Consider the following 24,091-nt stretch of genomic DNA (forward strand, 5'->3'; position numbering starts at 1 on the left):
TCAAAAGTTTTCAGATTTTAATTGAAAACCCCAAATAGCTTGTTAATTTTGGGCCCAAAAATTAATTGAAAACAAATTTCCAAGTTGATGAAAAAGCCATTTTTCATTTAAAAAAATTTGGAATGAAAGATTTTGACCTGCTCTGATCAGTCCCTCTTACTCCCTTCTTTCTTTTGCCACTATCATACTACACCCTCCGTGCTCGCCTTTGGCCCAGAGGCTGTGAGGAGAAGCGGGAACACCTGGCATTGGTCACTGTTGGAAGACAGGATCCTGAGCTAGATGGACCTTTGGGCTGACCCAGTATGGCTGTTCTTATATTCTAACACCGGCCCACAGTTTTTTCATCAGTGGTTCCCTGCATGCATTAGTGCGGCTGCACTGCTCACAGGCTTACCATTTGCAGAGTGTCCAGAGTTTTGCACTTTACATGGATCTGACTCTGGCCTTCTACATTAGAAACTTTTACCAGTATAGCTGTGTTGGTTAAGGATACAATATGTTTGTTTTTTACTGACATAGCTGTGTCTGCAAAAGTCCTAGTATAAGTGCAGTTTTACCAGTTTGTGCCAGTACAACTTATGTCCATTCGGCCAGGCCTACACTTAAATGTTTTGCCGGCATGTTGGTTAAGAGCGTGCAAAAAAACAACACCACCCATCCCTACCTGACAGACCTATGCCACCATAAGCCCTAGTATAAATGGAGTTGTACTGGCAAAGTCTGTTAGCTGGTGTAGCTTATTTCATTTGGGAACTGGTATAAGCTTTTCCAGTGAAAGAACTTTGTCAGTATAAGCTGTGTCTCCACTAGGAGGGTTTGCTAATAGGGTTATTCCAGCAAACCCTGTCCAGTGTAGATAGTGATACCAGCAAAGCCTTCCTCGTGTAGACCGTACCTTTGTGTGGGAGAGGATTATCATGAAGAGGTTGCTTGTTGTGAAGCTTCTTGGGGGCAGGAGGCAGCATGACTTATGTCAGAGTTGGGGTGGTCCCGGAGGTGCTTATGTACTGACACATCCTGTTATCTCTTTTACCAGCTCAGCTGGCCAGTGGCTACTTCAGGTGACAATTCTCCTAAGGCTGACAAAAACCGTGAGACAACACTCTGTTTTTTTTAAACTGACAGGGACAGGCCCCGAAAATGAAGTAGTTGAGCTTCTAGCAAAAAACAGTCTGTCATGAAAATCTGCTACTATATAGGATACTACATTGGGAGCTCTGGGAAATTACAGCCCAGTAAGCCTTACATTTGTACCTGGTAAATTGGCTGAAACAATCATTAAAAATAGAATGATACCTAGAAAATCATGATATTATAGCAATTAACAAGCATGGCTTCTGCAAAAGAAAATTGTCCCTTAGTAATCTGTTAGAATTCCTTGAACAGATTAATAAAATAGTGGCTAAAAAAGAACCAGTTGATATTTGTTTGGACTTTTTAAAAACGCCTTTGACAAAGTCACTCGTGAGAAGCTACTAAAGAAGCAAAGTAGTCGTGAGGCAGAGGTAAAATGCTATCATGGATCAGAAACTGGTAACAGACAGAAAACAAAGAATAGGAATAAGAAGTCAGTTTTCATCATGCTAAAGGTAAACGGTGGGGTGCTTACAAGATTCTGTACCAGGATTGGTCTTATCCCATATATTTATTAATGTTTTGTGAAAGGTGGTCAGCAGTGAGATGGCAAAGTTTACAGATAACACAAAATTGTTCTTCGTACACAAGAACAACGGAGGATTCAATGAAACTGAAAGGGCAAATTCAAAACTATAAAAGCAAATGCTTTTTCACACAATGCACAAGTAGCTTATGAAATGTATTACCCAGTGGCATCTTGTGGGATGTCTACACTGTAATAAAAGACCCATGGCTGGCCTGGGTCAGTTGACTTGGGCTTGCGGGGCTTGGGCTGTGGAGCTATGAAATTTCAGCATAGACATTTGGCCTTGGATTGGAGCACAGGCTCTGAGACCTTCCCCCCGTTGTGGGGTCTTAGAGTCTGGGCTCCAGCCAAAGCCCGAATGTCTACGCTGCAATTTTATAGCCCCACAGCCAGAGCCCTGTGATCCAAGTTAGCTGACCTGGACTCTGAGGCTCAGTGCCATGGGTTTGTTTTTTTTAATCAGAGTGTAGATGTACCCACTGAGGGTAGGACTTGATGTTTTCAGTAGTAAAAGGAGTATCCATAGTTACATAAACAAATATTAGGGAGGATAAAAAATTTACAAATTAAAAAAATTACTTACATTTATATTAAATATAGGTTTCTTTTTTAAATTTAAACTTGAAATTATGGCAGCCTATGTTAAGGCCTAAACTTATCATCAATTGTCAACAGCAGTAGCATTTTCTGCAAGGTGCAGAGAGACCATTTTCTTCCGTTTATTCAACTAGTTCAGTTCAATGACTAGTTCATTCATAGTTAAGAAGCCAAGTGAGAGTTGAAAATGCAGGAAAGCTTGTTTTCCTTTTTCTATCTATGAATGAAAACTACATGTGAGAGGCTGAGATCTACAAGTTCTAAAATTTTGAACATAAGAACGGTCATACTAGGTTAGACCAATGATCCGTCTAGCCCAGAATCCTGTGACCAATGCTAAGTGCTTCAAAGGGAATGTACAGAACAGGCAATCAACAAGTGATCCATCCCCTGTTGTCCACTCCCAGTTTCTTACAAATAGAGGCTAGGGACATTCAGAGCATGGTGGTGCATCCCTGACCATGTTGCCTAATAACCATTGATGGACCTATCCTCCATGAACTTATCTAGTTCTTTTTGAACCCTGTTATAGTTTTGAAGGACAATGGTGGCCAAAAACAATCAATTCAGTTCACTAACCTACAGATAATTCTTCCTTTGTTTAATCAATCAGTTAGATTTAAATGCAAAGCATTTTTTGGTAAACCTTTTTTCTTATGTATCCAGCATATTTACAGTAGTTTTATTTAACTAATTTTTAAAAATGCTGGTTTTGTGCACTTTTAGTTGAATTCAAGTTTTCATCCAAAAAGAGCTTGACACAAATCGCTAGTGAGAAATGCATCAATCACCATTTTCTAACTTAATAAAAATGTAAAAATTAAGAATCTGAATAAGTGTAAGGGGACTGTTGAACCCTTACTAACATTCAGTGGGGGTGTTTTGGTTAGCTAGCTCCCAGTACTAAAAGGGGAAGGGTCTATGGGAAACGAGGACCCTGAGACTGATAGTCCCCAGGAACAATGGGGAGAGGCCAATGACGGGTGAGCAGGCTAATCAGGGAGTCAGGAGGCCAGGAAGGTCCTGTCCTCTGTGTGAGCTGGATTTGCCTGGGTCAGACAGAGTGGGGCTGAGCTAAGGGGAAAGCAGGGGCCCAAGCTAAGCTGGGGAGCAGGGGTGTGCCAGATCCAGAGGGACCAGAAAAGCAGCCCAGAGAAAGCAGACCCTGTCCTGGGAGCAGAGCTGCAGCCCCAAAGCCAGAGGCACAGCCCAGAGAGAGCAGACTTGCCCTGGGAGGAGAGCTGCAGCAACCAGAGCCAGAGGGGCCAGAAAAGCAGCCCAGGAAGCAGGTCAGTGCTGGGAGCAGAGTCACAGAAGCAGCCTGCAGAGCAGACCTGTCCTGGGAGCAGAGTTGCAGCAAACAGAGCCAGAGGGGCCAAAGAAGCAGCACAGGGAGCTGGAGGCAGAGCAGCAGAAGCAGCAGCAGTGCAGAGACAGCGTGGTGGAGCTGGGGCTGGAGCAGTCCAGAGCTGGGTGCGGTGAGCAGCTGGGGAGACGGAGGGGGACCCTGGGCAGCGGGCCCAGCACAGGGAGACGCCTCAGCCAGGAGGCTCTGCAGGCCAGACTTGTGGTGGGGATTGGTAACCCTGACAGGGTGGGGGCAACGCTGGGAAGAAGGGTCCTGCCACCTAGAGCCTGAGAGCGTGTGGCCATCACCAGAGCGAGTGTCCAGCCCAGAGCATCCCTGTAGCACAGTCAGGGCCTGAGAAGGAGGCCTGGGACTTACAAGGAACAGACTGTGAACTGCCCTGACATTCCAGAGACACTGTTTGTGATGTTCCCTGCCACAGAGCGGGATGATGTGTTTCCGTTAACTGTTCCCATTTTTCCTTATTCTTTTTAAAATTAATTGTTGATTAAATAACTTGCATTTGGTTTAACGTGTATGTGGGTCAGTGGGTCAGAGAAGTGCCCTGTGCAGAGAGAGTACCTCGGAGTGGGGAGACCCTAGCCCCTGTCCTAGGTGACCACAGCAGGGTTGGGGGTCGAGCCCCCCAGGAATCCCAGACCCAGCCTTTTTGGGGTTATGAGGACTCTGCCAGACAGGAGAGTGGAAGGGGAGTCCTCAAGGGCAGGGAGGCCACTGGGTAAAGGAAGTGGGAGCGAGGACTCAGATCCTTTTGCTAGCCCACTTCACCGGGGTAGTGCAGAAGCCAGGAAAGTTCCCCACAATAGCGGGACTATTCCCCCGCTTACGTAAGTGTGCTGTCCACTGTCAGAGACAGGATACTGGAGTAGATTGACCGGTTGACTTATTTGGTATGGCACTGCTAGTATTTGAAGTTCACATGATAAGCTTATTATTTGTAAAAACTGAAATTGTGGTGGTCATTTATATTAATGCAGAATGGTTGTGATCATCATGGACAGTCAGAGTTATTTTTGTTTGCTTTTTGTGAGGGATAGAACGGGAGTCAGTAATTTTGGTCAGAGGCGCCGACTTTCTAATGTGCCATGGGATGCTCGACCCCTGCTCTACCTGAGGTCCTGCCTCCACTCTATCCCTTCCCCCAATGCCCCACCCTGGCCCTGCCTTGTCCTGCCTTGCCCTCACCCTGCCTCTTCTCGCCCCCTCTCCGACCCCTCACTCACTCCTCCCCTCTCCTCCCCAGCGCCTCCTGCACATCGTGGGATGGCTGATCCTGGGAGGCGCTGGGGAGGGAAGAAGATGCTGGGGAGAGGGGGAGGAGCTGATCGAGGTGCTGTTGAGCACCCACTGTTTTTTTTTTCCCATGGGTGCTCCAGACCCAGAGCACGCACAGTGTCGGTGCCTATGGTTTTAGTGGCTCCTGAATGGCATTAGTGTTGGATGCCATCTTTTGTATCAAACTCTAGCCAGTAGATGTTGGATAAATTAGTAGCCCAGGCACCTATCCTTCTCTCACTCCCCTGTCTGCGTATCCTGACTGTTAAAGGGAAAAGAGGAAAGATTTCTGCTACTCTTCCTTCCCCAGGCCCTTGGTTGCTGTTAAAGTAAAAGTGGTCTCTGTGACACTCACACACAGGGGCAGCCCTAGCTGTTTTGTTGGCCATGGTGGAAAATATTTTTGGCTTCCCCACCCATGAGTGGCCGAGCAAAAAAAAAAATATCTACACAATTGAGGAGAGGGGGCTGGCCAATCAACTGATCAAAACCAGCTGCCCTCCGCTCCCCAAAAAGCTAAGCAGCACAGTGGTCCAGCACTCCCTGTAAGTGTGCACCGAAGGTGACCAACCTGGTTGCCCACCCTTAGAACTGGCCCTGCATACACGCACACTCAGTTGCTGTTTTGTCAGTTTTCCTCACCTATGTGAGAAACTCCAGGGCTGCTTGTAGCTTTCCCTAGCAAAGTGAAATTGACATACATGTTGTGCATTTCACCGCTGCCCAAAAAGTTCTGAATGAAAGTCTCCAGTTACTTTCAATGTAAAGGGGTTACATGAACAGTATGGAACTGTTAGTCTGTGGGCTCAAGAAAATCCTATCCCTTCGGTGCACATTTAGAAGGTTACCTCTACAGTCAAGAACTTATTTTCTTTAAAAATAAAGGCCTAACTTCTGTACAAAATAGAAGGATTTAGGCCTTCTATTTGGGAACACTAATAGAAAACATAAGTCATATAAAGGCTTGGATAAATGGAACTCAAATAAAAATGTCCATGCATTTAACATCTTTTTTTCAAACTTAGTATTTTTAATGTAGTTTTGAGTTTGATTAGTACATTGTCTAGTTATTAGTGTATTTACCTTTATTTTAGTTCATGTTGACATCATAATGAGGTTTGTAAAGACTTGTCCTGGTATTGATTTGTTTCATCTTGACATTGTAACATGATCTCCATGGAATTGCACTCTTAGAGATTTGTTAGTAGCTTAACATTAGAATGTAAACATCAAGAGAACAATACAAAAACCCTGTGTGAACAACACATTGAAAAGTCAGGACAAGATGTACAGATTTTTATCCTAAGCAGCACTAGCTTACTCTGACACCAGGGGTGGGCAAACTACGACCTAGGGGCTGCATCCAGCCCTTCGGATGTTTTAATCTGGCCCTTGAGTTCCCGCTGGGGAGCAGGATCTGGGGCTTGCCCCTCTCCAAGCATGCCATGGCTCCACATGGCTCCTGAAAGCAGCGGCATGCCCCTCTCCGGCTCCTACATGCTGGGGCAGCCAGGGGGTTCTGCACGCTTCCCCCGCCCCCAAGTGCCTCCCCCGCAGCTCCTATTGGCCAGGAACCATGGCCAATGAGAGCTGCAGGGGCGGCACCTGCGGACTGGGCAGGGCACCGAAGCACCTGGCCACGCCTCCACATTGGAGCCAGAGGGGGGACATGTTGCTGCTTCTGGGAGCTGCTTGAGATAAGCACCATCCGCAGCCTGTATTCCTGACCCCCTCCCACCCTCCTACCCCCTGTCCCAGCCCTCATCCCCTTCCCGCTTCTGAACCCCTCCGTCCCAGCCCAGAGCATCCTCCTGCACCCCCAACCTCTTATCCCTACCCCCAGCCTGAGCCCTCCCCCCACCCTGCACCCCAACTGTCTGCTCCAGCTCAGAGCTCCCCGCCGCACTCTGAACTCCCCATTTATGGCCCCACCCCAGAGCTTGCACCCCCAGCCAGAACCCTCACCCCCAACCCCACACCCCAACCCCAAATTTCTTGAGCATTCATGGCCCACCATACAATTTCCATACCCAGATGTAGTCCTTGAGCCAAAAAGTTTGCCCACCCCTGTCTTACACATACAACATTTCCCTTGTTTAGATGGTTAAATGTAAACATATGGAACTAGACTGTTTGCTCAACACACTTCTCTGTGGGGAGAGTCATGTGGAGCTGTCCTGCCCTATGGAAAAAACTTCTCCCTCCTTGTACAGGCAACACAATAGTGGGACATGGGGAGGCAGGAGTGCCTGCACACACATGGCCACATCATGTTCCTGAGTATAATCTGATCCCAGTCTGGCCCATACAGTACGTGTGATGTGGGAAAAGTTAATGTTACTTGTGTGAAGTAAAATGTATGATCTAGATACTACATCTGTATTGTTTTTATGTATGTAGTTTCCATTTTCGGGGGAGAAACCCTATCCAGGCTTAATGTTTAGAGTGGAGGGTATGAAATGTAAAGATCTTTGAAGTGAATGGCTTGTGGGAAGGGAAGAGCTAATGAGTCAGATCTTGGGGCATAGATGAACTGCACAATGCATAGGTCAGAGTGTGAGGGTGCAAAGATGACATAAAGCTCACATTAACTTTAACTCATTAACGACTCCTTGATACAGTTGTATGTAGGTGCCTATCTCTTTTACCATGTTAGAACAGCATAAAGGTTCTTGTCATTTACTTTGGCTCCGAATGGCCACAAGAGACTGAAAGTGCCAATAACTGCTGTGGCATGCACACCCCTGTTCTTTTGGCCATGCCCCTTTTATCTGCTATGCCAGAAGCAGAGAGCAGGAATAGCATCTGAGTACCTACATTGGCACTACACTGGGGAGGGTGGTCTGTATGCTGCGATGATCCTCCATGCACTGGGTAACCCGGTTGAAGGGCCGGATTGCTGTGTGCCAGGAAATCTGTTTCGATATCTTGACTATTGCTTGGTTGGAGACAGATGTCTGCAAGGTTGGGTTATCAGGCCAGCAGTGCATCAATTTCCAAATGGAGAGCTGTACCTTTACAGTGAACGGGCAGGGGGGAACGTATCACTAAAATGAAAACTTAACATTTTGCAGAATCTTGCAAAATGCTGAGAAATCATAAATTGATGGGATCCACAATTTTCTCACATCCACGATTTTTTTTCTTCTTGCCCCTGATGTGAAGACATGGGTTTATGGAGGTCTGAAGATCTATGTACTTGAGGTTTATAATTTGGTATAGTATTTCTCAGTCTGTGTAATCTCTGTATGAATATATTGTAGTGCTGCCTAGGGCCCATCAACTCACAATTCACATCCTTTAGGGTGCCCATACATGAAGTGCCTTATAGAAAAAAATAAAGGGCTTTCTCTGTATGTCAGTCAGGCCCTCTCTAGAAGGCAGAGACCTACAGAATTCTGGGAGAATGACTGAGAGGCTGTTAGCTACAAGAAACAGCTATGAGCTGAAACACTGCGAATCATATAGCAATACAATTTTGGACTTTTTCTTGATTTATTTTTTTCCCCTCCAACCTGGATGCATCTTCTCATAGTTTGAGAGTAAATGACTTTGGTAAACACTGGTAAGAGTAAATGACTTTGGTTTTTAATCTGTTTCTCTTCTTGCTTTCTTAAACTAACAACATCTTGTTTAAGTGTAGTTATAATTGGGATCTGAGTAGGGTGGACAACAAAGGTGGCGTAAAATAAACCCTCAAGGCTAGTAGTGTGCAGAGACTGCCAATAAGAGGGAATGACTGTATGTTTTAATGAGACGTTTGCAATTTCTCTGTTGTGAATTGTCCCAGCAGCTTGTGATCAGGAGCCTCTGTCTTGGCTGGGCAACTGATTAAGCTAAGAAGGGAGAGCATCCAGTTCCTTCTTCACTGGTATCACAAAGGGGTGGAGAGCCTTGCACTCTGCAAAAATTTTAGTGTATAACTACAAAGTGTGCTCAGTTATGATTTTTTGATTATTTAATTTCTTTTAATTCCCCATCACCAAATTTAGCCAAAAGGTTTTATTCGTGGAGGTTAACCACTAGTTAACTTTGGAGGGTGGGCAGGATTTATTTGTATATCCTCTTTATACTATTTGGGTATCAAAAAAGTATTTTTTCATCTTAGTGTTGAGCTCCTTTTTTGGAAAAAAAAAATCTTTCCTCCAACTTTAAATAAAACACAAACTCACACCCTTTCCTTCTGGCATGAGGCCAACCATGGAAAGCTGTAGACCCAAAAATATTTTTTATACAGCTTTGGTTTGTAATTGAACTTTGCAGAGTGTGTAGCTGAAATGGCAGCTATTACTACTGCCCAGTCGTGATATCCCAAAGCACTCTATAAAGTATAAAAAAAATGGAAGCTAGGAAGCTGTGTAGATCTTATTTAATAGCAAAACTGAAAAATACAGTCAGTTTTTCAAAGTTGAGTGCCTAAAGTTTAAGGCAATCAGAATTCTCTGAGCAGAGCTGAAGAAATATTTACTCTCTGAGGCTGAGAGAAATTGGACTAGTTATGTTCCCTGTCATAATATCTTAGCATTTATATATAGTGCTTTCTGTGTTCAAAGAACTTTGCAAACATCAATAATCTTAACATCCCTGCAAAGCATGTAGATATTATATTTGTTTTACAGATGGACAGTTTAAGGCCAACAATTTTTAGACCTGGGACTTTTAAAGTTAGGCTTGATGTCCCCATTCCTGCCACCCAATGATGATGAATTTGGTTGGTAGGCTCTGCCTCTCATACTCCCCTTATCCATGATCTCTCCCACTTTGATGGCAACCTCCTTCTCTCTATGCCAATGGCCCTGATCTGTTTTCATCCTCATCCTCATTTTCCAACCTTTCCAAAGGCACAGCTTCTGCAGCCTTCCTTAGGAAGTGAGCAATTGAGGAGGTCTGCATGACAGGGGATGATGGGGCTAGCAGTGTGATTTGGTATTCCTTTCCTTATTCTCCTCCTCTCCTACCCAAGTATTAGATGAGTCCAATAAACTTAAATTTCATTGACTCCCACTCTGTGTTCACAAGCTAAGAGTTGGTGAACAAAGGTTAGAGTTTGTTGTCTATGCTGAATGCCAATTTTTTTTTAAATGTTTCTTAATTTACAAACAGCTTGTCCAATTTAACATCAATTTCTTTTTCTATTGACAAGCCCCTCTTGTGTTCAGTTGACATATTGAAGTCCAACTCTGCAAGGAAAAGGTCTACAGGTTTACATGGAAAAAATATAAAAATTTGCCTTTTAATTTGGGCATGGTATGGGGGACCCAATGTCACACTTAAAATGGAAACTCATTTGCAGCTTTTAATTCTGATGTGGCTGTGTGGTGGGGCAGAGCCCCACCCCCTGAGAAAAAGGTCTGAACCAGGCCAGAGAGGCTGCACAGACCAGCAGCCGATCAGTGAAGGCCTGGGGAGAGCCAATCAGGACCAGGCTAGGTCCTATATAAAGGCTGCCCAGCTAGGGAGAAGGCAGGGAACAACAACAACAAAAAAGTTACAGCTAGAAAATATCAGTGATGCACAGGTTATCAAAACTAGTGCCAAAACAGAAGCCTCAGCATTTAGTAATGTGGTGCAAAACCAAAGCAGTAAAAGGAGATGGCCAGCAAGGGAGATGGACTTTGCTCCTGATGAAAGGAGCAGCACCTTGGACAGAGCAGTGCTGGGCAGGCTTGGGGGAGCAGACAGGGGCTCCAGCCCATTACCTGCCAGGCTGTGGCTCTGATGCAAAGGGTTAGGAAGGTGCATAGGGCCAAAGAGGAAGTGGCCTAGGGAAACTGAGCAGGCAAGAGGGGAAGGAAGAAGGGCAGAGAGAGGCTGCCACTAGAGGAGGGTCCCTGGGTCGGGGCCCAGAGTAGCGGACAGGCCTGGGTCGTCCCCCCACCTTTCCCCCTTTGCACTGCACCTGGCCATTGAGGAGAGGGGCCGAGACAGACTGCAACTGGCCCCTGAGGTAAGGGGCTAGACTATAGGGTTGCGGTTGGCCACCGAGGCAGGTGCAGACAGGATTGCTCTTAACAACACCTCCCCCTCTCCCCCCAACCCCCCCCGGAAGGGGGTGAGACTGAAGCGGTGGGCACTGCCAGCGGGAAGTGTCCTGAAGCAGACGAGGACTGTCCAAGCAGAGAGCAACGCAGGTCCCAGGGCAGCAGAGCAAATGATGGGCCCGACACCACGTGTTGAGGGCGCTCTGCAGCAGTTGAGAGCTAATTCCTGGGGCGACCGGCAGGAGGCGCCCGTGGTGGTGAGTCGAACCCTGTCACAGGCTGCCATCTCTTTCTATCCAGTGCCCAGTGAAGCCATCGGAAAGACTCCATAGTCTTCAGTGAGACTACTAAAAGAAAAGGAGTACTTGTGGCACCTTAGAGACTAACAAATTTATTTGAGCATAAGCTTTCGTGAGCTACAGCTCACTTCATCGGATGCTCATGAAAGCTTATGCTCAAATAAATTTGTTAGTCTCTAAGGTGCCACATGTCCTCCTTTTGTTTTTGCAAATACAGACTAACACGGCTGCTACTGTGAAACCAGTGAGACTACTGTCATCCTTAAATCTAAGCATGTGTTTAAGTTCTTTCCTGGATCAAGCCAGAGTGCTTGAACCTCTGCAGGATTGACCTGACTTTTCAGCCTTTTTCCAGACTCCACAAAGGTGGAATAGAAGAAAAATATTTTAAAATCTTGTTACTTGATTTTCTTATATATTCATTTATATTTACAGAATTCCATTTTTACTGCTTTGGTTTTGCACCACATTATTAAATGCTGAGGCTTCTGTTTTGGCACTAGTTTTGATAACCTGTGCATCACTGATATTTTCTAGCTGTAACTTTTTTGTTGTTGTTGTTCCCTGGGATACTACAATTAATGAAGTCTCTCTGCAATGTATAGCCTCCTGTGTACTTCTAGGGTTTTCTAAGTTCAGAAACTGACAAGTGCACTGGAGAATGAAGAAAAAGAAAAGGCTTATTATTTTCATACTCTACTGCATCCTCATGATAGCTCTAAGTTTCTGGATCTTAAAGTTAGACCCAGGTGTGTATCAAGCAGAAAACAAGAAATTGAGTCAGGATAACAGGCCAGAGGTCTGAATTTTCACTGTGTTTCCAACTCCCTTTCCTCTCCACCTTTTAATCAAATTATAGAAGTTGAATATAGCTCGAGAAAGTTAATAGAGACATCTTCTCATGAGCTCCTGCTTTGTAGAATCTGTAAAATAATGATCGTTCAAACAATATGTCAGTGATACAAAATAGAAATTTTCAAACTAAATTTTTTTTTCACTTGAGGAAAAAGGATGGGGAGGAAGACTATAGTTCTGTTTTTATAGAATTTTGCTTGTAATGTGAATCTCTGCTAGATGAATAGCCAGGCATTCTAAATCTCATCAAAATATCAATAAAATCCAATCCTGATGCCCAGGTATTTAGAAAAGAGTATTGCATCTTTTTTTCATCCTTGCATGGTAATACACATAGAAAATTGTGCTTTAATACTCGAAGGAATTGTTCTACTTTGCTTCTATAATGAAGCAGTTTCCTTTAATCAAGTGAAAGCCAATGGGGATACACAAATACCTAACGTGGCTTTGTTTTGCCCACTGGGAGATATTTGGATTAGTGCTGGCTTGCGCTAGAAGGAAATGCAGTAAAAGCATTTTTACCCCCTCCTCAAATAAGGAAAAATACAGTGTTGTGTCTCCCCCTTCCAGTATACTTGTTGTTGTGTTTCTAAAATGTAAGATCATATTCTATATTACATTTTAGTGTTCAGATAATCTATTGACATTCCAGTACCAAAAATACATTCTTCTAATCCACTCATTTGTACCTACCAATGATTTTTTTTCCCTATTGTGTGCATGAAAAATCAGAGACTGGGAATCTGAGCTCATGAGTTCCTAGTGCCTGCTCTGCTATCAACTTGTTTTGTGGTTTTATAGAGCGCCAAAAGGGCTTGTTCTCATCTGTAAAATGGGGATTATCAGTCTTGCTTCCATCACAGGGATGTTGGGAGGATAAGTAGATCAAACACTATTTAAGTTCTAAGAATGGTTATTTCTTTCAGAGATGATTTTCCTCTCTTTATAAAGTATTCCACACACAAATCAGTTCCATACAGAAACCTATATAAAAAGAACAGTTAGATTTCAAAGAGAATAAAAAAATAGGCAGGAAATGCCAGATTTAAGTTTGTCCACACAACCCCTGGTATCTTGATATGATGATGCAGTCTTTAACTTCACTGCTACGTACTATATTTTCCCACAGGACTCCTACCTCCGTTGTGCATATAAAATAATTACAATAAATAGTTGGCTCTTATATAGCATGCTTCATATGTAGATTTTTAAAATGCTTTAGGAACTCCCATTTTACAGACAGGGGAAGCAAGCTGTGCAAGATCTCACAGCAGATGGGAGACAAGACAGGTAACCGAACCCAAGTATAGTGCCCTATTCGCAATGAATGTGGCAGCTGTTCAGTACTTTTATCTTTATTGTTCAACGCGTGGTTGTGGGCCTCTCTACTAAACAACCCTTGCTTTATTCACTATCCAGACAGTGAAGTAAGCAGGGGTCCTTTAGGGTCAAGTATTGTATGTGACCACGTACAGTGTATTAAGGCTGAATTATAATGCATATGCATAATGAGGTAGAGCTAATGGAATGGGAGCTTCAGATTTTCAGAGCCTAAAGAAATACATATAAGAAGGCACCCTGGGATGGATTGGAAGGAGTGTGGAGAGTAATAATATCATATGGATATTGTCTCTGTGTAGACTCTCTCTCAAAAGGTTTGGATCCTGCTATTGAAAGTTTTAAATATGAAATCCAGTTTCAGAAAAGAGGAGACTAAATAATAAACTAATACTTTGTGACCTCTACATGGAAAGTACTATAGAAACACAAAGTGCTTTGCAAATGTTGATTAGTTAAGCCTCACATCACTCTGAGAGAAAAACAAATATCCTCTCTAATTTATAGATGGTGGAAAAGGATAGTGCTGAGATTGAAGGTGACCTGCATAGGAAAAACCTGTGCTTGTCCTTTTTGCTGCTTTGCGATGGATAAAGATGGCCTGGGGGTTTGTTTTGTTATTAAATTTATTTTTAATTTCTGCTAGGGCTTGGGTTTTTTGTTTGTTTGTTACATTAGAAATACAGGTCTTGTTGAGGCCAGTCAACTGGACTTGATGATTGGAGAACAAGTGCGATAGTGACATCATGTTAGCAAGAGAGCTGAAAGTTAATTAATTGAAGAAAAAGAGGCAGTTTTCAACTGTTTAAAACTGTTATGGTGTGTGGTGAGGAGAGGGAGCTAAACACCTGTCTAGCTCTTCAGTGATTGATGCTGAATAAAAGGAAGTCTGTTAAAGATTCAACACGTGCATATCTTCAACTAAGTTGTTAGAGCTCTTCATAAACATGTTTTCAGACCTCACTATGATCCCACAAGAAAAACCAAGGAAGACCAGACTTGACACTCCTTTTTCTAAAGTAAGAGAATAGGGATTGGGGAAAGCTCAGGCTGTCTTTATAAATCAGAAAAAAAGAAGCAAAAAAGGGGAAAAAAGTCCAATTTTTTTTTTAAACCTTTACAGTCACCTTTAAGTGGGTTGACCAACTTCACACTGGAATTTATGGCAGAACCAGGAATAGAATAATGATTTCAGAACTTCCAATTCTGCTCTTTACAGGAGAGGAGGGATGATTTAGTAGTTTAAATATAATACTTTTGTTTAATTTCCATGCATTTAAATATGTAGTTACATTTTAGTAGATGTTGCATAATGTAAATATATTGAGGGAGAATGTTCAGTGTAATAAGTTAATCATAATATTGTACAGTTGTATTGTTTTGACATATTTCTAAGACCTGTTTTTCTTTCCTGGTTGTTTGCTGTTTTTCTGATATTTATAGTTGCACTTTTTTCCAGCTCACCATTTTGGTGTACTTTACACACTGTCACAGCTTTTTTTTTTTGTCCTTATTTCTTTAGTCACTTGACTCCTATTTGTGCTTTGTTTCCCTTGCTTTTCTATTTCTCTCGAAGCTTTACTGTCCATTTCTTCTTTTGATTCCCTGTTGTCATCCTTCACTATCTTCCAGTCGCCCAGCTTGCATTATACGGGAGGTCAGTCTTGATTATCACAATAGTCCCTTCTGGCTTTATAATAATCTTATAAATAGGCTCCTAAATACCTTTTAAAAATCTGATTGTTGGATTGCTTCCAGCTCTCATTTCACAGTTTAATTCCACCTGGGTTTTTCAACTGAATAAGGACAATTTTAAACTATAAAATCAATATGTTCCTGCAGTAATTTGCTGAAAACACCACCGTAGGCTTTTCCACTCTTCTGTCAGGAGACTTCAAAGTACAAAACTACTGGTATTGCAGGCCATTCCAGAAGATGCGTGCACACAGTGAAAAGCAAACAAAGAAGGTAGTTTCTTGTCCATTTTCAGTGGACTTGCTGGATATGGTGGGGAGGCAGATGGGCAAAAGATATTCAGGCGTTGCAACGCTCAGTGTTGCGATATCTAACTTTTGGGCACCTAACCACCTGGTAGAATCCACAAACCCTAAGGGGTCTAGGCTCCCTATATAACACATGGGGTGGTGGGAGAGATGTGCCTAAGAAAGGGATCCACAAAAACTAGAGTGTAGGAAGAGTGGTCACAAAAGCTAGCCAATAGCAGATGCTGAGGAAAGGAGTGTATCCTAAGCCACCCCTGCCCCCTCCCTCTGTGAGTTAGGTGACTAAACCTAGGCTGGAGGGAGGCATCTATCTCCAGTTGGGATCCACAGCAGGGAAACATCTTCAGGAGCCAGGAACCTAAGCCATTTCTTGCAAGAACTCAAGTGGTTCCATACTTAACTCCATGCAAAATGGTGGAGGAAGGAGAAGTCCTTCTAACCTTCAACCCTCTTGTTAGGGCACTCAGCCAGGCTGTGGGAGACACTGGTTCAGTTCTCTCTTCAGCGTGAGAAGAAGGTGTTCTACCCCGAGGTGACTGCCCTGACTACTGGGCTACAGGGTTATTCTCACTATCTCTGCCTGGCCCAATGCGTATGTAATTATTTATCCACAGTGGAAGAGCTTCAGCAGGAGAGATTGAGGGAGATCTACATTGGACTATCCCAGAGCCAGTGGTTAGGGCACCCACCTGAGAAGTGGGAGATCCATGTTCAAATAAGGAAGCCTACTGTCTCTCTTCCCCATCCTCTCCCCCAGCCATTTTATGTGGAGTTAGGCATGCTTTGAGAACACTTACCAGTTTGGGCCCTGCAGGAGAGATAGGAGCTGGAACACCTATCTTCACCTGGTTTGAAGATCCTGTTGGGGCTTAGGTGACAGAGAGATGCTTAGGTGCCTACACTGAGACATTGTGTGCCCAGTGGCAGCAGCAGAAACATAGGCACATAAGGGACTTCACTGGCCAAAATTTAGGTGCCGAGGGACTTAAGGCACCTCCAGATTTAGGGGGCAACCAAGCAGGAATTTTGAGGATCTCCATTGTGCCTGAAGTGGGAGTTAGGTGTCTTTTTGTGGATCTGGGCCTAGGTCTACTTCTTTTACAGACCAATTAATTTAACATTGACTTTCGGGACAGACTTGACAAAAGTAGAATTGGACGTTTGGAAAAGCAGTGTGAGAAGTGAGACCAGTCAAAGAAAGGTCAGACTAATTATTTGGATTGCCTGACAGTATTGCCACTGGAATAGAACAACATTTAAACATCTTGGCCTACATTTTCAGAAGTGACTACTGATTTTTTGGATGCTTCAGTTTTGGGGTGCCAACTGCCACCTTAAAGGGGCCTGGACTGCTGAAGTATTCAGCACTGGCCCTCTGCAACTCAGGTCTCTTTTAAGGTGTCTCAGGTTGGGAGCCCAAAATTATTAATATTTTTTGAAAATGTAGCCCTATTATAACTATACATTTTAAATCTTTGTTTTTAAATTGATATTGGACTTTTTGCTTTTTCTAACATGTTTTCGTAGCCTGGATCAGCTAAATGTAAATAGGAGAAATTATTTTACTGGAATGCTATACCCCAGTTCTGCCTTTCATTGAAGTAAGGCAATGCTAGTTGATTGCTTAGACCCCTCTTTACATTTATAATTGAGGTGCAATCATTGCTAATTAATAAAGCACCTGATTCCATGAGATACTTAAGCATGTGCATAATTTTAAGCATGTAAATAGGCCCATGTAAGTAAGTAGAATTATTCATGTGATTAAATTTATACGGTTCATGGAACTGATGCCAAAACTGTATTAAACAAAATTTGATGGGTTTCCTATAAAGGTTTAGGTGGAAAATGTAAACCTGTGGAAAAATAAAAGGATGGCACATCAAATTAAAAAAGCTTAGTGGCAGAAAATCAGCATCTCCAAAATCTTTTCAGGCTGGGAACAATCTATCATTCTTTTAATAACTTTTCAATGAAGTTTGGATTGTAGAATTCAAAGAAATTAGGAGGAACAATGTGGTCACATTTTGAACAAAAGATTTTAGACCAGTTAAATATACAGGCTAAGAGCTGTCAGATTCAGATATGGAATAGAATGACTCTTGGGTCAAAGATTAAAAATATCTAAATGGAAAACACTGGAGCATACTAAACAGAAGAAGGATGTGAAGGCTCAGTAGAAAAATCCCTAATGTATTAAGTATTATTTTACTACAGCTCAATAGTGATGGGGGCAGAGAAATGCCTAGAAGAATATGTTGGAAGTGATAAGTGGCTATTACAGTGATAGCCAGGGCATGTCTACATGGGGATGCTAAGGAAAGGTTCACCAAATTTACTGAAAGTGTGAATTCACAGCTAATGAAACACCCTGTGTGGACTCTCACACATTCAGAAATAAAGTGGCTGTAGTTCACTTCAGCTTAATTTACAAAGTGGTCACTTCACTTCTGAATTAGAGCATCTGCACATGGATTTAATGCACTTTAATTATTGCACCTCAACTTAACTTTCCTGAGTGTCCCTATGTAGACAGGCTCTCAGACCTTACCTAGCCCCCTACAGTGCTAGAAACTCTGTACTATTGTGTGTTTGAGCAGTTAGTTAATTTAGATGTTAAGTCACTCAATTCAATTCACTGCTGATGCAAGAGGAGATAACTTAGTGGGTTTGTAACCCCTTAACCCAAAGGTGAATTTGGTCCATTGTGTGGAATTCTTTTTCAAGAGGTGAGATGGAGAGTAAATCAAATAATACATATAATACAAAAAGTGTACTGGTCTCTCTGGTAGGTGAAGCCTTCTCTGCTATTTCACAGCAAAAGATGTAGAACAAATCATCCTCCATCTTCCTGGGTTAAGTTTTGGTGTTTTAATAGTGTCTAGCTAAGATGAGTGACAAGAGTTAACCCAAAATGTCTAGTTATGTATGTTCCGACCCTGCTCTGTCCAAAGTAATAAGCACACTGCGCTTGATTTTTCTGTAGCAATCCAGCTGCTTTGCCCAACGAAGAGGGCCTTTGGGTATGTCTGCATGGCAGGTGGGGGAGTGATGCTCAGACCCGCTAGTGGGGCTTGGCCTAGCATGCTAAGAATAGCAGTTTGGAAGTTGCGGCTTGGGTGGTAGCTTGCATTCTCAAGCCCACCTGACCCCCAAGGTCTGAGCTCAGGTGGGTAGCCTGAGTGTGTGCTGGAGCTGCAATGTCAGCACTGCTAATATTTTTGCGAGCTAGCTCAAGCTTCTCTAGCGGAAGTCTGCTTACTGGGCTGGGAGGCTTGCAATCAATGAAGTGGAGACATATCCTCTGTGGCTGGCACAGAGCAGGCATAAGGGCCCGGCATCTGTCCCCCTGACAGCCCCCAGGCTAGGAGGAGTGGCCAGAGCACACTGCACTCTTTCTGTTCTAAGGTACTCATGGCCTCCTTTGCTCTCCCCACATTTCTGTGCACAGAAATGGAACAATTGAGAATCAGGGCCTCGGCACTGAGAGAAACTCACTTTCTCTGGGGCCTGGCTTTACTGGTAACTCAAATGAAAACACACACCCCAGACTTGGCAGGTTCTTTGGAAAGAACCTTCTGCCTAAAGGCCTGCTCCCAGCTCTTCCATATGGTGAGCTAATGAGCTACATTTTCCATATTGAGTAATTAGGAATTAGCTGGCAGTTTTATGCAGGATTCCATCACAGCATGGGTCAACAGAAGAGCCTTGCCATCCTGTTACAGAAAGATGCAATGTTTTATCATCAATATAATTAAACTGGGCAGAATTTGATACTTTGTAAAATTTCAGTGGATAATATCAATATTTATCTTAAGTAATATTTTTATTTCTATTGATTTTTAAATTTTCACAGTTGTACAAAATTATGGGTTTTAAACATTTTTTATTCAATTTTTATCAAATTTTCACAGTTGTGGGAAATTATAGGGGGTCACACAATAATTATTTAATGACAGTAGATGCTGAGATTCAAAAAGGTAGTTTTATAACTGTTAAAACACAAATTGTCAACATTACATGTCAAAGTATATAAAATTTATATATCAAATCAAACTCTAAGAAGTTCTCAAGCAGCATCTTTCTTTTCCTATCTGTATATTTTGATTATTATGAATGGCAATATTTTTGTTGCTCTGTGTGTGTGTGTGTGTGTGTGTGTGTGTGTGTACACACAGTGAAACCTATGTTTACTGACGTTTACTCATCTAATTCTTCCATGCCTCTATATAATACTTGATTGCTGAAATCAGAGTCTGAAGTCATACATCTGCAAATAGCCATAGTTAGGACTAGTTCAATAATTGCAGAAGCAAAGCAGGGTCAGGCATGGACAATACTTGGATTGGACATGCTGGACAGGAAGGCAGCATGCAGGAGTGTAGTGGTGGTGATGATGATGGATTATCTCTGCCTGACTCATTACTGAACGAATGCCTTAGCAGGATGTTTGAGGTCAATGTGCTGTTGGGGTTCCATAGCTCAAGTGTTAACCCCAGTGCCCTGGCTAAGTTTTGGTTTAGGTAACTATGTTCTGCCTACCTAAACTACTGTGTGTTTCTGTATTTAGTTAAACTGAGTAAAAGGAGAAAGGAAATTGCCAACTGCACAGGGCGCACACAAGCAATTCTACCTCAGTATTATTACTACTACTAATAAGAACAAAACCTAAAGCAATAAAGTTGATCCTGCTTCATTTATGCACTAATTTTTTTTTTAACCACTAGAATTGGTTTTTAGAGTTTTATGGTAGATTCTCTCATCAGAGCTTACTGATGTTATTGTTTGTCCCCTTTGTCTCTCCTCTGTGCTTGTTGGTATCTTGAATAATTTCTGTATTTAGCACTCTCTAATGCTGGTTAGGGGAAACAACATATCTCTGTGGCCTTGAAGCTCCTGTTCTTTGTTTTTTAAATGAAGCAACTAAACCCCAGCAAAGGAAAAACTGCACTTCTTCAAAAGCTAATAGTGAAGAGGAAAAAAACAGTTTCACAAAATGAATGGCATCAACTTTTCACTGTATGCGCTTCAGCAGTAAAAGGCCAAAACTGACAGTCATTTATGTCACCAACCACTACAGTAGTATTGGGTGCTCACATATTGTGGTGATGGAGGGCGAAATAAGTAGCTAGATGGATAGACGGGTGGTATTTTCATTTATTCTCCTTACTGTAGTCATCAAGGCTGTAAATTGTTTAAAGTTTTAATGGGGTGAAGTACTGAGTAAAAATCTTTTTTTTAAATTTTTTTTTCAAGTGCTAAGATAGACAGGCACAGTGATATTCACTCTAATTAATGAAAATCTAATTGTAACAGAATCTTGATCCATTATTTTCCTAGTATTTTCTTCCTTGAGACTTTCCCCATTCTTTGTAATTTTGCTGTGTATGGTCTTCATTAAACCAGTATGCAATCTGGTTCACATCTCAATGATACTAAAAAGTATCTTAAACAAGGGATGATATTTCATAGCTATGGTGAATCTTTCTGATAAATAGATTTCTCTCTCCCACTAGATTGAGTTAAAGATACAGCAGTTCTTGAATGAATCCAAACTTTTATATTGGGGGATTTGCAGACCCAGTATGTGAGCAAGTTCATGTGGGTGGGGAAGATCCAAAATTGTAGATGGGCTGGAGAAAATAACGAGTACCAGCTTTTTCATGCTACAATAAGCAAGATGATAACTGAAGAAACAAGTTCAGAGCTGGAACATTTCAAAGAGGTGAGGATCTAAGCAATTGCCTCTTGAGAACCTACAAAGAACATTTTAGGAGGCGTCCTTTGGGCCCAAGGACAACTTTAGCTTATTGGGAGGAAAGTTATGTTAAAACTTGTCACAGCAATGTTAGTAGTCTTTGAAGGACCTGTTCCCATTGAAATCAATGGGAGTCTAGCCATGCACTTGAATGGGAGCAGGACTCCCTTGCACCTGATTTGTTGCCACACACTGGCTCAGCAGGATTATAACCAGCCAAGGAAACATGTTGAACTGTTAAGAAATGACTTTTTCCATACTGGATGCCACTTTGATTCATGCACAGAACACATGCCAGATAGCTATGATGAGGGCATAGAGGGAATGGATATTAGTTGATCTTGGTAACAAGTGAGAGATTTTCAAATCTGTTCTGTAGGTGGTATGCATAATAATAATGTGTAGCAACAAACCTGTGTTGTGATCCATGCCACTTTCATTCTGCTTTCTGTACATGTGGGTGGGTAAAATTAGTTTTAAAATTAGCCTGAAAAAGCACCTCATCTTGTCTTTTTCTTCTCCAGTTGTATTAATTTCCTTTTCCCTACACCCAAACAATTATTTTAGGAATATATGTTAATTTCAAGATCCCCGGGTTTACATATGTTAAAACTTGTTCCCAGTGCATCTCATAGCTTTAGTTTCTTGATGAACAATTCTCGTAAACAAAACTTTTCACAACATAACTCCAAAAGGGCTTATTCAGATTTAATTAATTTCTGAGGAATAGAATGTTCAGAAGAAATATTTCTATCCTGGCTTATTGATGAGCAAGCATCAATACCAGGAACTCCTCTGTCACTAATAGCAGGAAGCCTGATTAAGACCATAGACATTTAAGTACTCTAACTCTCTTACAAAAAAGGCACATTTCACCCTTGCATTTTTTTTGCGGTTCTGACACTGTAAAGACCGTAAAACTCTGCATTTAACCCTCTTTGCTTTAGTGTCTCTGGGTGCACCCATTTTGTTTGAAGAACTACTTTGCTAGTTCCCAAAAATCTAGGACAGAAAGTGTGTGCCAAATCCAGGACTGATGTAAGTGGCTATAATAACTCTATTGAATGTGTTAGATTTCCACATTTTTACTCTAAGGACTGAATTTGGGCCAATATTTTGTTAGCTCCTCCTGGACTCTGTAATGAAATCGTACAGCAGCAAATGTTGTTTTGGGTGGAATATGAACTGTTTTATAGAAGCTTTGCAATGGCTGGTCCAAACTAAGAGATTGTTCTCTTTCACAAACTATTACTTAGCTTAACTATGGGTCCTTTAGAATATTCTTCCTGCTGGCTTTCATTTACATCTACATGAAAATAGTATGTAGTTGCAGCATGAAATAGTTTCTCATTTTATTTGGAAGTTGCTTTCAACCATGGAGTTTACTTTTTGATAGCACAGTGTGATCATATGCATATGGGCACCACGGTGTATACAGTATAATTCAGCACCAGGAAAGGACCAAATGGAGCCAGCATTTGAATTACTGTCCATTCAATTAAGTTTGCTAGTAGCTAATAAGCTCCTTCATATTGTATCCGCCATAATTTTTGAAGAAAAGTCTAAAAGAAAATAATAAAATTGTGGGGGGTTTTAGAAGAAAATTGGCTTACCTAATTCAAGAGTTATTCACACAATATGTGGGGGATGTATACAGGCAGCTTCCTCTCACAAGTAGAGGAGACTAGACCACAGTTGATTTAGCTTCACTTTATGAAGATAAATTTTCCAAACCATGCTATTTGAATAGTAGATTCCTTGCTCCAGTAACAGTAGATTCCTTACTCTGAGTTCATGTATAAAGTGCTAATGATCAGCTGCAGTTTGCCTCTAATGTAAAACAAGTCTCAAATATCAATAATACTTATATTTTTCTTGGAGAAGGGTAAGTGAGAACAGATAAAGCAGTTTCTTAATGGCCATTACACTACCACAAAAAAGATCTCTGTTCTAAGTGAAGGAGTACTTGTGGCACCTTAGAGACTAACCAATTTATTTGAGCATGAGCTTTCGTGAGCTACAGCTCACTTCATCAGATGTATACCGTGGAAACTGCAGCAGACTTTATATACACACTCCTTTTCTTTTTGCGAATACAGACTAACACGGCTGTTCCTCTGAAACCTGTTCTAAGTGACTTACTATAGTGAGAGAGTTCTAGAATCACAGAGAATATATTGTATACAATATAAAGCCCTGAAAAAGAGCTCTATGTAAGCTCAAAAGCTTGTGTCTCTCTCACCAATAGAATTCTGTCTAATCAGTGGCAGATTAGCCACTGGCTTAATAGGGCTGGTGCCCAGTGGCCACAGCCAATTGAGGGACCCCAGAAAAATGGCCCCTACCTTCTCTGTTCCACTCCACTCCTGGCGCTCTTGCTAAGGAGTGGGATCAGGGCGCTGGGGCTTGTCCCGCTCCACCTGGGGCTTGTCCAGCACTCTGGCCGGGGAGCGAGGTCAGGGAATAGGGGCTTGCCCCACTCCGTCTAGCACTCTTCCAAGGAACGGGGTCGAGGTGTGGGGGCTTGCTCTGCTCTGCCTGCCCGGTGCTTCTGCCGGGGAGCAGGGCGAGCCCCCCGCACCCCGACCCCCACTCTCCAGCAGGAACACCGGGCAGGTGGAGCAGGGCAAGCCTCCACGCCCTGACCTCGCTCCCTGGCAGGAGTGCCAGACGGGTGGAGCTTGCCCCTGCGTTCCGACCCTGCTCCCCGGCAAGATCACCGGGGGTTGGGGGAATGGCAGGTGGAAAGGGTGGGGAGAGCCCAGGGCCCCACAAAACTGGCCACGTGCTCTGGCCCAGCAAAACTGTAATCTGCCTCTGGGTCCAATAAAAGATACTACCTCACCCACCTTGTCTCTCTTGTATACAAAGAAGCAGTCACAAATTTAGCTTAGTGGGGAAAGTCCTTTTCCACTGACGCAGTTTCACTTGTTTTCACAATAACCGGAAA

General features: G+C 42.6%; 1 protein-coding gene across 6 annotated transcripts in view; it reads left to right on the top strand.

Annotated features, from left to right (window-relative positions):
* Positions 1–24,091, top strand: part of LOC125639991 (heparan sulfate glucosamine 3-O-sulfotransferase 1-like) — a 316,899-nt gene that overhangs the window by 223,025 nt on the left and 69,783 nt on the right. The window contains exon 1 of one of the 6 annotated variants that reach the window (XM_075130977.1): positions 14,321–14,399. The exons of the other annotated variants lie outside the window; for them this stretch is intronic. The gene's annotated coding sequence lies outside the window, so the exon portion shown is untranslated. Of the gene's footprint in view, positions 1–14,320; positions 14,400–24,091 lie in introns of those variants that run through there. 6 annotated transcript variants of the gene reach the window in all.

Source organism: Caretta caretta, chromosome 7 (assembly GCF_965140235.1).
Source record: "Caretta caretta isolate rCarCar2 chromosome 7, rCarCar1.hap1, whole genome shotgun sequence".
Taxonomy (NCBI): Eukaryota; Metazoa; Chordata; order Testudines; family Cheloniidae; genus Caretta; species Caretta caretta.